We start from the raw sequence: 18712 nt of genomic DNA, 5'->3' as shown, positions 1-18712 counted from the left end.
GTAGGAATTTGCAGCCTGTCACGTCTGTGGATTAAATATTTTCCAATATGCAAGGTGAATCAGGGAATTACTATTAAAGTAAACAAAAAAAAAATCCTGAATTTTCTTTAAGAGGATTTTGACATCCTCCATCCATTCCTGCACCAATGTTTCTGCCTTCAGAAGTCTGGAGAAAATAGACTCAAAACCACTGTAAAATTTACCTGTAAACAGGCCCACGAGGAAAGTAAATAATCTGATTTCTCTGCCCCAAAATTTCAACTCTAAAGCAAAGTAAAACTGGTGACCTCTGGAAGCACGAGGTGATGACAGGCAGGGAAAGCCAAACCTCCAGTGACAACAGTTTGAAGTCACAATCCTGTCTGACCACAGCTACAGTTTTGTGAACTGATGTATTTTTACACCCAGAAACAGAGTGTAATAAGTGTCCAAGATGCATTCAGAGGCCTGATCTGTAGTAAGTTTTTACTATCTTTAATGTAAATACTGAAAAAAGAGAACTCTTAGGGAAAATTTCCTTGAGGGGAAAAGAAAAAAAAAAAGAGATAGAAGAAGACATGGGCCTTCTAGGCTATTTTTTATTCTCCAGCTAACTAGAAGCCAGTCTCAATGAAAGTTTCTCCCCTAGAAAGCACCAATTACAACAGAGTAACTACAGTTACTGTCAAACCACAGCAGTGCAGAACTCTTGGCTCCTGCATATTATCATTTCTTAGAAATTCTATTGCACTTTTTAACTTTTCAGTGAGTTTAAATGCCTAAGTTAGATTATATGAATAATGTAGGATTGCTAAATTGTCCTCCTCTCTATACTGACTGGAGAGGAAATCTAAATGAATTACACATCAGTGATTTATCTAGAGACCATGGTCTGAATATCCAACCATTTATGTTCTACTTTGGTTCATAAAGATGTGAGATTGTCTGATTTTAGTCTGTTAGGCCATGGAGAACTACATCCTGAGGAAATTCTGCCCTTATTTTCACCACAGAAACTGATTGAAAGCTCAGTGAAAGCACATGGATGTTTAAACATGACCTTCTTTGACTGCTCCAGTTCTCAAATATTTACTTACAGAGCACAACATCCACGTGCCCTCAGGCTGGGAGGGGACCCTAAGGAGATAGGCATAAATTCAAATACACATTGTCCTTATGGGAGGAAGTAGAACAGCAAGGCAGAACTACCCAGAATCATTGGTGCCAAGGGTGATGGAAGGCCAGGCACTGTCTGGGGCTGTGTGTGTGCAGCTGGCAGGGGCTGCACAGCTCCCAGGAGGGAGGATGCCCACCAGGGGTTATTGCAAGGAGGCACCAGGGCAGTGCCAGGCAGCGCCTCAGAGCAGGGGCTGGCAGATCTCTGCCACACAGCCCTGCAGCCCAAGCTACCAAGCAGATGCACTTTTGATGTGTCATCAGATTCTCTTTTGCATTTACTCATTGGAGATCAAAGCATTGACACGGGGGATGAAAAATTGCTGGATCTGCTCTATCACAGGGGTTCTTTGATCAGAAGCTACATTTAAAAAAAAAAAAATCAATTTCTTTACTATGCCTCAGTGCACTTATTGGATCCAAAAATCTCTAGATGGATGCTTTGCCAAGTCCCACAAGCAGTGTTGAATCCTTGCTTGCACCTTGATTAGATTTTCTCTGGACATTGCCGTGGAATCACTGACTATGAAAGCAGCTGCTGCTGTAATCTAAATTTGCAAAGGTGGTAAATCTGGTGTCTGTAAAACAACACCGAGTCACAAGAATTCTTCAGCCTGCTTCTGTAGCTCTGTGCAAATTCCAGAGTTAATATTACCACCTTCTAGTCTGCAGTGGTCAAACATTGGAATTATAGCAGAATGAATTGTGAGGCAAATTTTCCAGTGCTCCACTCAGCTAATGCCTAAAGATGGGCAACACATTCTTCTAGAAATCCCAAGTTATTAAAATTTCTGTTAGCAGATATCTGCTTTAAAGCAGACAGGGTCAACAGGAGGAAATGCTGCCTGCCCTTCAAGAGACCCTAATCACTAATTCCTACCTTGTGTTTCAGCCAAGGTGGTTCAATGGTAACGGCAAAAATACCAGTAACAGTCTTTGCAAATTCCCAACTTAAAATTTAAATTTCAATTCTGTTCCAAACCTACTTACTTCTACAAGATCAGCAAGAATTGGGATACAACATTTAAAGGAAAAAGAGAAATTAAAGTCACTAATAGCAGCTTCCCCCCTCCATTGCCCCAGTCACAGCCTTAGGATGTAGCATGAGAGGTAAAATTATTGGCAAAGTTTCATTGTTTTTTTAAACTTATGTGACAAAACACAAGCTGTGATTCTTGATGCTCCCCTTACACTGGCTGTATTTTCAGTAATAATCCCTCTTGCTGTGCTAAATACAAGAGAGGTTTAGCAGCACACTCTCCTCAATATTGGCCAGCAAGTAAAAATTTTATTCACAATATGCAAAAAGAAGTGAGGCAGCATCCTCCTGGTTTATCTTTTGTGTTTCAAGCCCAGCACATCTTTCTGTTACAACTGCAGTTGCTCAGGAGTGCTGTACAAGCTCCAAAACACCAGAGCTGTGCTGAGGCACCAGCAGCAGCCATGGCCAGTGGGCAAGCTGGGACCTGGAGCCCACAATAAACAGCTCTCAGGAATTAAACAGCTCAATTCTGACATTCATCTCCTCCAAGAGAAAAAAATACACAACAAACAGTTGCAGCTGTACAGGGCAGAAAAGGAACTTCTGCCTTGCTGCTTTACACTCCTTGGGAGCCTCTCACACCCCGAAGGGCTGCTGGCAAAGGGGCACAGACTGAGGAATTTGACTTCCCCTCCGAGTGCTAAACACAGGGATGAAGCTGTGTAAATCAATTTTTATCACTCCCCCACCACAGATATTCTCTCAGATTATTCAGCTCCTGCACAAGTACCAAGCTCACAGAGATTATTTTAAGGTCAGAGGTCTGTAGGTGGGGTGAAGGAAGGAGTTCAGAGAGACCCTGCCTTGGAATTCGTGCATCTCAGTTTTACATCGTTGTGCTAACATTATTCCCAAAGCACAGCACAGAAGTCAGTCAAACCTTTTTCCCCTAATGGGCCCCCACCCCTTGATTTTTCCCTCCTCTCAAGCACACCAAATCTCAGATTTTGGTAGCCAAGTACTTTTAGTTGCAGGAAGTGCAGCCATTTTTATCTTGGTCCCTCACCCCTTTAATCTTTTATTTTTCCTCCAGATCTGTGACTCAGGAGAGTCCTTTCATTAAGCAGTGCTTAGATGTAGGTGGCTTAGTGCTTAACAAGTAAATTCATGGTGGTGGTGTGATCTGTACCACTGATCAATAAAAGAACAAGTGAATCTTTATTAATAAACCCTGGTGCATCTCTGAAAGTACTTCAAACCAGGATCAAACTGTATGGTATTGACAATTCCAGCATATCCCACTCTGTCAGACACTGAACTGAGTTCTAAAGGGACCTGGCTTCACTATCACAGGTTCCATCAAGATTACAGCATTAACATCCTAATTTTTGCTTACCTCAAACTCCCACTGCATTGCTGTTGCATGGGAAAGATCAATACAATACTGTTAGAATAGTTTTAAGGCAATTATACTTCTTATGCTAATAACTGCCTGATATTTTACTTCTTAAAGGGAAGTTTCATACAATCACAGAGTGGTTTGGACTAGAAGGGGCCTTAAAGACCATCTTGTTTCAACTCCCTGCCATGGGCAGGGACAGTTTCTGCCAGACCAGGCTGCTCAAAACCCTACCCAGGGGTGCTGTTTCTTCCAGTTCCTCACTCTTTTCCCCTCCTAATAACAATTTCATCACTCTTACCATGCTTCTGAGTCACACCAACCAAACCTAAAGCCTTTCAAAGCCTCAAGCACACACAATGCCGCTGTGCAAATAAAACATTCACAGCTTTCCTCCCTTTGGCTTCTATTCTACTGCTCTTTGGCTCTTTATGGTCATGATCACAATGTTGAGAGAGAGACAAGCTAAGAGAAAAGAAAGGCAGGAATCCTGTTGTATTTAACTCTAAACCCCACAGAAATTATTGCTTTCCTGACAGAGGTGACAAGCCACTGTGTCCAGCATATTAGCATTTACAAAATATTTTACTTTTTTAGGACACTGTGTCTGTTTGAGTGGCAAGGAAAGACATAAATTCAGAAACTTGTCTCCTTCTCTTCAATACTGAGTGGTGTCTAAGTTCTAAATTGACACAGGTTTATAAAGTCAGCAGACAAAAGGCCAAGCTGGTGCACATGCAGCAGGCAAATAAAGCCAATGGGATTGTCTGAATACAAGTGTGACTGTGTTCAGTGGTGGCATTAATAACAACTGTAATATGGTGTTTAGAAAATGTAAGAGGATTTGAGACTACATCCAAATATTTAATATCAATTTTAATCCAGATGGCAAACAACACAGAAAATGATAAAAATAAATCTAAACTGATGCTCAGGGTACAGGCACCCTTAGATGAGTTCCAGCTGTTCAGCTGTTGCAGTTTTATACTCCTTTGAAACACTCCTGCCTATGAAGAACATGGACCACGTGGCTTTTTATTGTCAGGTAGGTGCTGCAAATTTCTATGAAGCTGTTTAATGTGTCATAATTTAAAAGAAAATACAGCCACAAATGCACAGAACACAGGCACTAAAAGTCCAACAGCAGTGAAATGACACGTGCCATTGCTGACTTCATTATGTTCTCCTGTTGCAAATTCCACGTGGGTCATGAACCAGATCTGGGCACGTTAGCAGTGCACAAGGCTGAACTTCCTAAGTTGTCTAAGCAGTCTTCTATTCCTAATTCAGGGCTAAAAAAAGTGTTTAATCATTTATGAGGAACAGAGCAGCTCTAACAGGGGAAGCTACCAGCAAGAAGCCTCGTTCATCCTGAAATAAGCAACAATAAAGTGTTTGTGAAACCCTCCTGGGAAATGCTCAGGTTCGAGGCAGAGAAGTGACACAGACTCACGCATGAGATACTCCACTGGAATGCAAGAATATTCATCATAAATAGCAGTAAAGACACCCATCTTTCAAACTGCCAACTGCTATTCAAAAAATATTTATCTTTGCCACTATCAGTGACTTTCCAAAGCAAAGCACCATATTATCAGATCCAGCACAAAAAGATGCAGCTCTGTATATGTTAAGTAAATTCGATAACAGTAATGAAAGGACTCTCTCTTATCCCATCACTATTTATACTTTATAATTGTCAAGACATGCACAAAGTAGCAGAAAACCCCCTTTACTTACATAGTGTCCAAGCCTTCACAGTACCTTAAGTATTTGTGTAAGATTTTACAGTTGACAGCAAATTCTAACAAAACTGGGGTGTTTTTTTTTTTTTTTTTTGGTTTTTTGTTTGTTTGTTTGTTTGTTTTGTTTTGTTTTTGTTTTTGTTTGTTTTTTTTTGTGGGAACTCAAGGTCGTCTTTCCACATTTTGAAACTCTGTTGTATCTTCAGTGGTTGTGAAACTATAGTATATATATATATTTATATATATGAGATGCATTTGGAAGGAATGGTGCTTTCTAAGGACCAGTTTTTAGTTTAGAGACTCTCATGAGGCTTTGACTTTGAAGCTTTCATGTCATCCTGGTGTGAAGCACGTGTAAGAAACATCTTATCTGCAATCAGTATTATTTTATTGTTTAACTCTTCACCTTGTCTTTTATTCCATTTGGAACAAATATGTCCCCAGGGAAAAGGCTTTGATAGATAAAAGTAATTATTTAATTTCATCAAGCAAAGCAATCTTTGGACAAAGTGGAAGTGGCACAGGCAATATTATATTTCAGTAAATACTATCATCTTACTCACAATGAAATAATCCTTTCAAGAATAATTCAGATCAATGTTAATATGAATATTACTGCACAAGCTCCAGGTAGCCTGAGACCCAAAAAGAAGAAATGTGTCACCAAGCTAGAAATGACATATTTGTAAATGGCCCAAAAAAACTAGCAAGCAATATGTCCATTATTTGTGAATTGTAGACACAGAACACGTGTACAGAATAAATAGAATCTTCCTAAAGGCTGCAATACTTAAACAAAATCTGGGATTGACCTAGCCTGGCTGTTAACATATGAAGGTGTGATACATTAGGCTTTAATTTCTAGGAAGACCATCAACAGAAATAACTGCAGCCAGTCAATTCCCCCAGGAACCCTTTCCAGCAGGTGTGCAGGGGAATATGAAGACCCAGGGCCCCTTCCACTCCCCTGGGAATGCACTGAGCTGAGGTGCCCGGGGCACCCCGGCCCTGCTCTCGTCCTTCCCATGCTGCTGGAAACAGTTTGGGTTTTATGTGGAGGCAGCACAGGCCAGGCTCACTCAGTCCCTGCTCAACAGATGGTGTTGACACACCATATTATGAGAACATGCTCACAAAGCCACAGCAGCTGCCACCCCTGAGCAGGATTTTCAGCCATCCCCTTCTCTCATATACATTCCTCCAAAGTCCATAAACTGTTTAAAACTCAGCATTCGTACCCAGAAAAAAACCAGTATTTTTGTATCCATATCTAACACTCTTCAGAGAGGGATACAGACATTTTTTGTTAAAGATGTTTTAAATATTTTGATAAGTCTAATTGAAAGTATCACAACTTTTCTTGTTGTTCCCTTACCTTGGCAAGTTTTTCCCCATCCTAATCTTAGCACAAGTTCTATGAATCAAGAACAGCTGCCCTACAGCAGTGAATCACACAAGTAAAAGTGGTACTAAACCCCCCCCCAAGATTTAGTTGTGTGGTTTGTGTTATTTCAAGCAAGAATGTGAATATTTGAGCAACGTGTAAAATGAATTAAAGAAAAACAAGAGCACCAAACAGCTGAAAAAATCTAAAGTGAATCTGAAAAGAATCTAAACTCTTCTAATAGAAACACTTTCGCCAGCATTTTGTAAGGACACAAATGTTTATTTGGTTTTAGGTTTAAAAGGCTGCCATCATCATCACCATCATCATCTCAAGAGCATGTACAGAAGCAAACAAACAGAAATCTCAGTTCTCTAATGCCTGCGTGATGCACTTTAGAATCACAGAGCACTAAGTATGCAGGAGATCTACCAATATCTAATTCTAATAAAGATAATAGGGAAGCAATGAGGCTTAATGGTTTCAATAGATATAAAACAACAATCTCTAAGGATGGAAATAGCATCACTGTCTTGGTTTTAAACCATTTGGTTTGTAGGTAAACATTTCTGTTGCAATTACAGAGGAAAAGGGGAGCAGCAGAGGACAGGAGTTGCAGCAGCCTCATCCACTGCAGCACATCATCAGTGGTGTGGGGAGAGACTCATCCCATTTCACATCCTCAGCCATATACCTCTATAGTCCTCGTTTTTATGATTTTTGAGGTTCAAGCCCATTTTTTGGTACACAGCAGGAGATGTATCTGCATTAGAAAGGTGGTCGTGGTTCTGTAATTACAAAATGCTCACTGGCAAGAAAAGCTGAGAGACTGTTGTGGTAACAAGGTTATAGCACACACACCATATCCAGCTCTATTCCTGGATAACTTCAGCTAATTCCTGGCAACTTCCATGGGAATTGTACGTGCACACACAGTTCCTTACAGCTTCCATATGTCTGGGAACTCTGATGAGCAGAAGCCACAGTTTCCTCTCAGTCCTCAGCTTCTCAAGATTGTCATCACTGAAACAGTGTATTTCTGAGACACTGGGGAAGTTCTGCAGCCATAATATAACATCATAGGCAGATTCATAATGGGAGTCCTGTGGTTACTCAGATTTGGGAAAATTCTACTGTGCCCTTTCATTTCAAAACAATTCTCAGGCTTGGCTCTGCACTTTCTGGCCATACCCGTCACAGTTCAATGAGTTACAGCACAGTAGGTCTTATGAATAAAAACCTCAGTTATAAACATTTTCTGCTGTGCAAGAGTTTGTTTTTATGATCTAGACACTCCTTTTAGACACAATTTATATAAAAAATAGCAGTTATTTTTAATATTATTTATATTACAACTCCCACCTATTCTATTTTTTTGCTTCCCAACTCACCTATAAACTAGGATTTTTTCCCCACATAAAATTCTAAGATTCCCTCTCTGGGATGCCTGTTCCTACTGGCCATCATTTTAATGATATATAATAGTAACCTGTCTTGAGAGAAGGGTCCCTAATGATATATAACACCATAATAGGTTCTCACAGCACACTGATGACAGGTTGCAGCGATCCATCATCAGAGAAACAGTCAGCAAGATGAGGAGTTTGGGGGATACACATGAGCAGAGTACAAGCATAAAGAAAATATGAAATAGAACCACAAAGCCAGGTCTGGTGCTTCTGTCATCTGTGGCTGAAGGCATCCCCAGAGGCAGAGCTTTAAACATCCCATGAATTCTGGAACAGCCCTAAGTGACAGACTATTGCTGATAAGAAAAGCCCAGCAACCAAAATAATTCCTTCTTGGTAGCACCAATGAGTTAATTCTCTTCTGTTCCTATTAAGGAAGCAACTTTCACTCACCAGCACACACAACATATTTTCAAGTGCAAGAATTCTGATGAAGTGCTTGGGTTATGTGCAGGAAGGTAAACACAGAGGTTTTTAGTCATTCTACCTAAAAACTGAAGCCAGAGCAAGCAGGAAAATTAGCAAGGGGAAGATTGAAAACAAAGTAGGGGCTTTCATAGTACACATGAGAAGCCAGAAACTGCTGCAATGATCCAGGACATGAGGCTTGCAGAAGGAATTAATCTAATTCTGCAGAATATGAAACAGAGTTCTCAACTGATCTATGTTCCACTGTTACTAAGAATATGCAAATTTCTGCAGTATCTTAAGGTGAGAAGCAATAAATACATCAGCAAGAAGAAAGCAATCAGAAAAACATACTATTTATAGAGAAGTGTGTATTTACAGACACAAACTCGTGCATGCTATACACAGACATTTAATCATGAAGAGACTTAGACAAACAGAAGCCATACTCTTATCTGAAGGGACACAGCCCTGCTAAAACCTGGGATCTCACACTGCTTTGTTTTAACCAACAGGAAACATTCCTATAACTCTACCTGGATTTCCCCATTACGGATCCCCACACTTCCAAAGAGAGGCAAATACCTCAATTACTTGCAAACAGAGAAGTCAAAAGCTCATCATCTCACTGAATCAGGGGAGCATTATTTAGACATCTCTCAAAAGAGAATATATTTTATGTTCTGTTTTTGATTAAGAACGATTTGTTTTCACATGGAATGGACTTTCTCTACTGACACTGAATGTGGATTGTATTAACCAACAAAGAGCATTTTTTTCCTTTTTTCTCTTTGGGAGCAGAAGGAGTAAAGGAAATCAACAAATCTACAAGACACAATGACCCAATTCTGTGATTTCAGAGTAAAATTTTTTGCAAAGCCATTTTTACTACTAATGATAATGATCCTTTTCCTGTGATTTTCTGCTCTAGTTGCATAATGAAAGTTGGTGTTGATATGACTCTCCCTGCATAGATCTGATTTCAGAAGAAAAATTTAAGGACTTAAAAGTGATCTCTTTTTCAAAGAAAATCATCATTCACCATTCTGTCTGAAGTTAAAGACCTGCAGGTAACTCAACTAAAATTAGTTTTTATTGAAGAAAGGTATCTAAATATCTTCCTTTCTCACACTGTTTCTACCACCTTCATAAGCTTGCACTAGGCAAACCATTATGATGAAAATTTGAGATATCATTTCAAATTAAAAACTAATTATCAGTGAAGATCAACATCTAGCTACTAGAATATTTCATTTTGTGCTTATTTCTTGAAAGCATTTGATTTTAGTACACCAAAAGTACAGAAAAGTACAGGATATTGTCTTTGATGTAGGAAATTCTTTTCTTCCAGTTAATTTTCTCTCTGTGTCTCTTTATTGTTCTTCTACTTAAGGATGACTTCACTTATCAACTGTTTTGTTTTCATTTCTATAAGTTATCTTATATCTATATCTTTAACAGTACACTGTTCCAGATGCATTGGCAAATCACTGGCAGAAGGAGCAACTAATTTTGATTTAAGTTCCTTTTTCTGTCCTTCATCTAAATAACATGTGCCAATAGTCTTCCTTATTTGACCTACACTAAAAGCACAGACTATTTAATAGCTAATTTATTAATATATTGTTGTATCATTGTTGAACAATATTATTTCCCTAAACAAGTTGGTTCCATTCACAATCCAGATTCAGAAGTTATCAGGACTTGAAGGAAAATTATGTTATCAAAAATTAGATATCTCAAAATATTGATTTATTTGAAGTCAGAATAAGTTTCATTGTTGGACCAATTTTTGTCTTTAATAAAATGATTTCCCCCTCCCACTGTTGCTAACTTCTTAATCAAATCTAAAGATCTCTGTCTAGATGTCAATATTATTTCTGTTCTCTCACTTCCACAGTCACACTTTATTCCTGTAGAGCCATAATTTCTAGTTTCTCAGAGAGTACCTGGAAACACAATTTTCAAGGTCCAAAAGGAAGAATTCTGTGAAATGCCCAAAAGTCTCACACCACATCACACCCAAGTAAATTTCTTTTCCAAATATATAGTACTTAGTAGTGCTTAGTATCCTAATGTATTCTAAAGAATGTAAATTGAAATATAATAGAAATTAGGAATAAATCCAGCAATTGGTCTTTTCAATTCAGCTGGTTATATTATTCACTGATTATTTTTTCACGTTTGTGAAAAAACTTTACATTTCTAACTTAACACACCATAATATAACATCAGACTTCATTAAATTCATCATTGCCAGAAGAGACACAACTCTGCTACCCCGAAGAGTTGGAAAAACTAAAGTCCATCTTTAGACCACCAGAACAGGGTCCACACAATCTAAATCCAAACTCTCCATCCACCCTGCACTGAATCTGCTGGGCAAACACATCTCTCTGACAACAGCACTACACTAAAAGCTGTACCTTCCACAACATCTTTGGAAGAGTTGTAAAGGAATATTATAAAATATTTATGGTTTTTATTTTTGTTTGGGTTTTTTTTTTTAGTAAAACAGTATAGAGAGAATTCCAGGAAAATATTTTTTTCAGAAAAACAACGAAAACTCATTTCCACAAATACTTCATTTATACTTCCAAGTATATTTCCAAGGCAATTAAAGCTCTTTGTGTGCTGGAACAGAGCAACAGATAAATGAAGAGACACCTCTGCCTTACCTGAGCCAGGATGTGGACACAGCACCCTCGGGTTATGACACAGAAATTTGCCCCAAAGTTCCTGAACAAGAGCTGGCTCCCACCCAGCTGCCTGGCAGCACCTCTGAAGACAAATCCTAAGGATTAGAAGAGGAGGAAAAAACTGCATTTAAAAAAGTCAGGCTGTTAAGGCCATCCAACAGTCTTTAATCCAAGGTGCCATAATTTTGAGGAGCTAAAAATATCTGGCATTTCACCTATTCCAGTGATATCACAGCATTTTAAAAAAGATGGGATTATTAGATGAGCCTGGAATTTCAGCAGGCCAAGCACAACCCAAGGCTTTCCATACTGTTTTGGAAACAAGAACTTCTATCACACACACTAATGCAACTTTGGGTTTTTTCCTTTGTGAATCCCTTTGCATTCCAGAAACTTCACGAGAATTCCAAGCTTTTTAAAAATCGTGAAGAATCTTGCCAAATAAACCATCATAAATTAGCCAAAGAATCATTCGAACTTGTCAAAGAATTATAGTTCTTCCACTTTTTCCTACTTTTCAGGTTTCTGGCACTATCAGAAACCCAGACTTCCTAAAATGCTCACATCTGTGAGTAATTAATTATTTGTTGCCCTTTCCAGAGGATTTGGCCTTTGGTGAGTTAAATTTCACTTATGAGTATTGTGAAACATATGAACATAATGAGAAGCTGTTCTTTATCAGCCAAGTATCATTCTTCTACTGATGACTAAAATATTTTGCCTCATGAAACCAAAACCAAACACACATTTTATGAATTTGATAAAACAGATCTTATTTAAAAGCCATTTCACACACTAATCACATGAACAGATTTATTTTAAAATCTATTAACACAAAGGAAAATTCGTTAAAATAAATTTTGTCTACAGGAGTTCCTTAAAAAAGTGTTTAAGCATTTAGATAGAAAACCAACACAGACTGTATACATCAGAAAACAATTGTTCAGCTGACTAGTTTTATGACAGTGAATCTTGTTTAAGTTGAATTATTAACTATAACTTGTTAAAACTACCAAGAGCAGCCTTCAGTCAAAGAAGAATCTCTTTGTGGACCATTACTGCTCCTGGTGTAGCAAAAACCAGGCAGAATAAAAACAACGTGGTTGTGACTAATTCCTTGCCTGATTTTTTTCTCCTCTAACACCAAAGCAAAGAGGCTGCTCTCATCTACCCCCCAGTTAATTTGGGGTATTAAATGAACAAATAATAAACACTACAAACTGCTGTGAGATAGTGCAGCTACACTTAAGAATATAGTGACAAGTTGAAAACCTAAAAGTATTGTGGTTCCTATATTTCCACATTTCTCTAATTTCCAGGGCAGCTTTGTTGTGGATAAACAAGTTTATTTTCTTAAACAGATAAAAAAAATGTAGTCCCACATTTTCCCTGCTTACCTTTGAGAAGGCCCAAAAGGACAATTGAGCTGCCTGTTCACAGCCCACCAGTGTCAAATTAAAAATACACTCCACAGTTACAAAAGGGTGTTTATGGTCTACCAGGTTATCTTTGATTTATACCACTGTGGCCACTTTCCAGCTCTAACAAATTACTTCCACCTACCAACAACACCAAGCATGTTTTCCCACAGGGGACAACACTTTAAACACTTGACCTCTAAATTTGACAGTATTTGCACTGCACATTGTTATCTTCCAAGAGAAAGCATGGCTTTCTCTTTTTCTACCACCTGTTTAAAGAAAAAGGGATATATATTAAAATATCTGGGGTTATTTTGTGGTTTGTTTTTTTTTTTGTTTCATTCCACAAAACAGAATGAAAGTGAAGGAATTTTGTATTCAGATGAAGTCAAAGTTTAGAGAATTTAAATGTTCACAGAGAAATGTTACATAGTCCAATTATGACTCAGATTTCATAGAAATCTTCCTTCACTTCTATTCTTGCTCTGGCCTAGAATTCAACCTGAATATTTCACAGCAGAATCTGGTTCTGGAGCCCAGGATGATTTCCTTGGTAATAGCACTGCCATGTTTCCATTTCCTGTGATATGACAGCCTAAAAGGCGGAAAAAAGGGAAGTTCTGAACCTGAGAAGCCTTTGGTTTAGACTCAGATTTTGACAGAGTGTTCAAGGCACATTTCACATTGCTGGACTGGTTTGTTTGATAAGGATATCCCTCAGCACAGAAAAAGACCAAGTCATAAAAGAAAATAGTTTCTCTCATCCTTCCTGGCTTATCTCTTCATCCTCCTTTCAGCACACGGCACGGGATGTTTGCTTTGTGCCTGGGATACTCCGTGAGCTGCAGGGACATCCAGTCCCCATGGCTGTCAGAAATTAGTGTCCATTTACCCTCAAGAGCTCAGCTAAACTTTTCTGTGGGATTGTGGAGTTGAATCTGTCACTCTCCTCCTAATCTTTCCCAGCACTACACAGAAATTTAATGAGACAATGCCCAATTTAACAAATGACAGCTCTGCTGTTTGCACTCTCTGGTTGCAAAGACTTTTTCTCTCCACCAGGTGCTGGGGAAGGTATGAGGGTGTGCAACACACACTGGGAACTAAAAAAATTCCCTAAATGGGGTTGTGGGGTGGAAAAAGTAAAATATCTCACGGGGGGGCGGGGGGGAATAAGGTTTTTTTTCTTTTCATTAAAAACTTTGGCTTAAAAAAATCCAACCAAACCCTCAGAGTGAACTGGAAGTCTCCAGGGTGTTCTTCCTTATGTTTAGAAGTGTTGGAGTTCATGATGGAGCAGTCCAGACTGTTTGCCCTGATTCATTTAAAGCTTTGTGGCTGCAGACAAATCCCTGCCCAGATCTCCCAGCCATCCCCTGGCCACACCAGGGTTCTAAGGTGCACCAAAAAACCTCTTTTTTTTTCATCTCAAAGGTTTTATCCAACTACATTAGGCAGTCACTCATTTCATGAGTGTGGAAGTAATGGAAATGGAATGTATTCCTTCCCTGGAGCACTTCCCTGGTGTTTGTGTGGAGTTCATTAAACCTGAGGAGGTTCTTTGCCCTGGTGTGAATTCACACCTGAATTCATGCCCAGCTCCACAGGTAGCCTGACTGACCCAGTCAAGTGTGCACCTAAAGTTTTCCCTGCCTCTGCTTTTGGGGTGGTTTGGTTGTTTTCTTAGGTTTTTTTTTTTTTTTGGTTGTTTGTTGTTTGTTTTTTTTTTTTAATAGTATCAGATTTAACTAGAACTTCTACTCAGAGGGTGGGGTCTGCTTCTCTGAGTCAGTGCATCAGCAAAGAAAAGCTTCTCTACAAATGAGAGAGACACTGAAAGCAGAATTCAGGAAAATCATCCTGCCTCTTAATTAAAACACAATTGTTCTGTGGGCATCAGAATCATGGGAGCATATTGCCCATAAAATAGCTATTTTCTCATGTCTGAATGAAAACTGTTTAAATATCAATGGACAGAGAAATAAAAACTACATTGGTTTCATGTGTGCCTGTCTTTGATGAGAGCTTGAATGAAACCATCTCAGGAAGGAATTAAAAACTGATGTGGATGCACAAATGTATCCATTTTATAAAAGTGTTAAATAAGCATTAATACACTTTTTAACTACTGGGAATCTCCCATGTGTATGTACATATGTCAGAATTGATTGTCTTTGAGATTAGAACTTAATTACAGAAAAAATATATCTTAAGATATAAGTTAACATTAAATGTTAATGACCATTAACATTTTTCAGCTATTTCAAGCCTTCTGTCTAAAACTCAAATTATGGACAATAAGAAGCTGTTATACCTTTCCTGAAAGGGACCTGAATAAAGATATTTTTGACTTCTTGTTTCTCCTTATTACATGTTGCTTTCAAATATTTGTGAATTTATATTTACATAAACAGGCCGGAACAAGTTGAAGTAAATAATTGGAGTGGTAGCAAAATATGTTCTGTGAAATCCAAATTATACTCTTCGTAGTCTTAATTTAATTTCAGGAAGTCACCCAGAAGGTGTCTTAAAAACCCCATTATCTAAAGTTGTTTATATGAACAATTTCTGCTGTAATAACTTGAATTTAGGAAAAAAAATAAAGAAAAAAAATAGAAATCAAAGTCAGGAGAAATAGATCTTGCTCAGTCTTTATCATTATGGGAAACATTTTAGTTGCTTCCCAGGGTTCAAATAGCTGTAGATATTTAATTAAAGAGCTAGAAAAAAAGATTTATTCCCTTTACTTAGTCACTGCATCTGTCAGTAGGGAGGTAGACAATCAGCCTCTAAGTTTCTAGGTAACATCTCATTTCAGCTAGAAGACAAATAGGAATGAAAGATATTTAATACTACATAGACACAGTGAGAAAATCCCATAATGAAAAGGATGCTGGGATTTGGGATGTTAACACGTGAAATATGTGCAGTGAAAGCTTCTCAGTTTGCAATCTCCTCAGTAAGAGACTGAGCCATGCAGCATTTCATCTCTGGGGAGGGTTTGCTCTGATTAGTATAATAATATTAGGTCATGCAAATAGAGTTTGGTATAGAAGACAAAGATGACAATATCTGCAAAGAATAATTTCCATAATGTTCTCAGGGTCTGGATTTTTTCCTCTCCTTTCCTCATTCACATGACACACTACCATAAATATTGCACACAAATGATAACACTATATTTTCTAAATTATTGAAATGAAACTTTGTGGAATTCTTAAATTCTAATACATTTAACCTACTTCAATTTACAGCAGACACTTCAGCATATCTGTGATGAAATCCTCCAGCAAACCTGTTAGTTCAGTGCCAGTTGAGTTTAAACCGAACTCGGAAGAGGTGCCAAGGAACACACACTCCTCAATTCTCAGCTGCCTTCCAACTGAAGCAGTCAAGTTCCTCCACAGCCTTCTCTTGTTCAACCCCCTAATTGCCAAAATGAAGTGAAAGTAGATCTAGAGTGACTAATTATGCCCTGCCTGTAATGTCAGCACACAACTGGCAGTGTCTTTGTGGGCGCTGGGTGCTGCTCCGACAGCATCTGCGTCCAACAAGAAATTGTGCCACATGTCCTGGGCAGACAGTGGCTTACATAACACTCCAGTTTAACTCTTCTTCCCTGTCTTCACAAGCCATAATCCACGTGAAGGAGTTCGAGAAATAAGCCTCATCTGCAGGAGTTCATTATAAATAGCTCCTTTATGGCTCATGCCTTGCTGCAGCACACAGACCCCCCGACTTCAGCAAGCAGCTGAGGGGATGGGTGAGCTGCAGATGACTCTCAGCAGCAATTTCTGTGATTGCTAACCTAGATCATAATCAGACACCAGAAGCACCAGGGCCTGAAACAATTTCCCATCTATTACCTGTGCGTTGTAGCAGCTCTCCATCACAGGGTGTCACAGTGACACACGGGATGCATGGCGGGAGAATGAGAATAAGCTTAATCAACCTATTTTCATTTCCTGCACAAAACATTTAGTTTCAAATACTCAAGACAGCTAGAGCTAAAAGGCTGGCTTGCTGAAATCATCTAAGGTGGTAAATATCTTCCAAATCCACTTTCTTCTACCCCCTGCTTTCCTCTCACACTTTTTTAGGCAAAGCTTTTTTCCTTTTACCATCGGAGGAAACCATTTTCTTGTTCTGCTTTGACATATTGATGTTCCAATAGGTGCTATTTTCATAAAAACCTTCGTCTTTGCTTCCTCTTTACCACCTCTGAGTTCCACACCCAGAGAGCCCAGGCTGCTCTTTTTGCAGGATTTACTTCCATTCCTTCTTGATGAGAGGAATAGTGATAATGCTTTAGTAGTATTAGTTATTTTGATAATATCTATGAATTTGGGTTTTATTCTATACTAAGCACTGCTTTCCACTTGTTTGAGTTTTGGTTTATATCTCTGTATTTGAAACTTTTAAATTCCACATCAGAGTCTCACAGTAACTGAAAAGAGATCTGGTCAATCAACCTCCCACTAAAGAGGGATTCTCTGGAAAACTCCTTCTGGTAATTCCTACCAGGAACCAGCCATGCAGAACTGAGCATCTTTAAAGAGTGGAAATTCCTCTGAATGCATTTTGGGGGCAAATGGGAGTTTTCCAGTAGAGTCATGGCAGAAGTTCCTGCTATTCCCACTATCCATGGGAGCATAGCTGCACATGTGTCTGATACAGAAAGACATCACAGAAGGGAGGTAGAAATGGTTGATGCCTGGATTGCTGCAATATCAATTAATGCAGAAGGGCATTAATTAATCAATGTTTTTCCCATCACCAGGCAGCTGCAAGTTTCCTCTGTGGATTCTCCACTGGTGAAGGACTAGGAATGCCCATTAGGTTTTTCTCCACTGGAATGATAAGTGGCTCATCTGTTGTTCTCCCCTCAACCCCCCCCCCAGTCCTGGCAACTTTTCCTAATGGAACTCTCAGCAATTCTTTGAGATTTTGGCAAAGGTCTTTCTGATTGCTACAAATGTCTGTGGAGAGAACACAGAGGGATGTGCAGGCAAACCCCTTGAACAGACAAGGGTAAGGTCCAGCCCAAAGAGTGGATATTTACATTCCCCACGTAGGAAGGAAACAACAACATTAGGCTAAAATTATAAGAATCAAATATTCCTTGCTGAGCGTATTCAAGACAAGCTCAAACTGAGCACTGTGGTATTAGAGAGAAATTCCAGCTAAGAAATGCACATAAACATTATTTCTTCTCTTCCTTTCTTTCTCTTGCCTTCTTTTTCTCTCTTTGTGTCTCCTTCTGAAAGCACAATGTGGAATTTGTGCGTGTTTGATGGTTTTTGTTCTCCAGCTCCATAACAACATGAAAACTCCCTCTGAACATTTAAATATTCTACTTTAGTAGCTGGGTCCAAATCTGAATACATATCTATGGCTTGGCCCCCTGCTGCTTAAAGTAATTTGCACTCACATCAAATTGTGACCCCCAGAAATAGAAGTATTTATATTGAAAGAGAACTGAATATTTACAAGGGTATTGTTACAAACCAGAAAATTATGATATAAATATGATTACACTGTGTAAGTCAGATAAAATCTACACAATCCTTTTCTTTAAAGAAAACCAAAATGATTTTGTTTCTGAAGTAGACATAAAAAGAATTTCAATAACATTGTATTTTCAGACCTTATTGTTAAAGGATCCAAGGAAAGTTTTTCCCTGGTTCTAGCATTTTCTTTATAAAAGCTGTATTTCAGACAAAGTCAGCTTGGGTCATTTAAAGTCCCCACAAGGGACTGATACTTTGTGAATGGTATTTTGAATGTTTCTGATATCCCAGTTTTTGTGATCCCAGTGTGTCTTTATTTTCTGAACAATTCAGTTATTCTCTCATGCTCTGACCCTATTATGATATTGTTTTTCCCTTCTCTTCACTACCCTGCTCTGTGAGAAAGCTCTCTATAAATTTGATATAAATATAGCTCACGTACAATATCTATAACTTAGTCAACTTCACAAGGCATAAAAATAGCAATTTCTTTTTCTTTACTCCTCAGTTCTTACTTTTGTAAAATATTATCCACTCACT

The 18712-nt window shown here is 38.6% G+C and overlaps 1 long non-coding RNA gene across 2 annotated transcripts in view; it reads right to left on the bottom strand.

The window, feature by feature from the left end:
- Positions 1-18712, bottom strand: part of LOC138110310 (uncharacterized) — a 100485-nt gene that overhangs the window by 64808 nt on the left and 16965 nt on the right. For both annotated transcript variants that reach the window (XR_011150877.1, XR_011150878.1), the window contains exon 2: positions 11221-11336. This is a non-coding gene — a long non-coding RNA (uncharacterized lncRNA). The remainder of the gene's footprint in view (positions 1-11220; positions 11337-18712) is intronic.

The sequence above is a fragment of the Aphelocoma coerulescens genome, chromosome 4A (assembly GCF_041296385.1).
Source record: "Aphelocoma coerulescens isolate FSJ_1873_10779 chromosome 4A, UR_Acoe_1.0, whole genome shotgun sequence".
NCBI lineage: Eukaryota > Metazoa > Chordata > Aves > Passeriformes > Corvidae > Aphelocoma > Aphelocoma coerulescens.
Note: the sequence above shows the minus strand (reverse complement) of the source record. Positions and strands in the feature narration are given on the sequence as shown.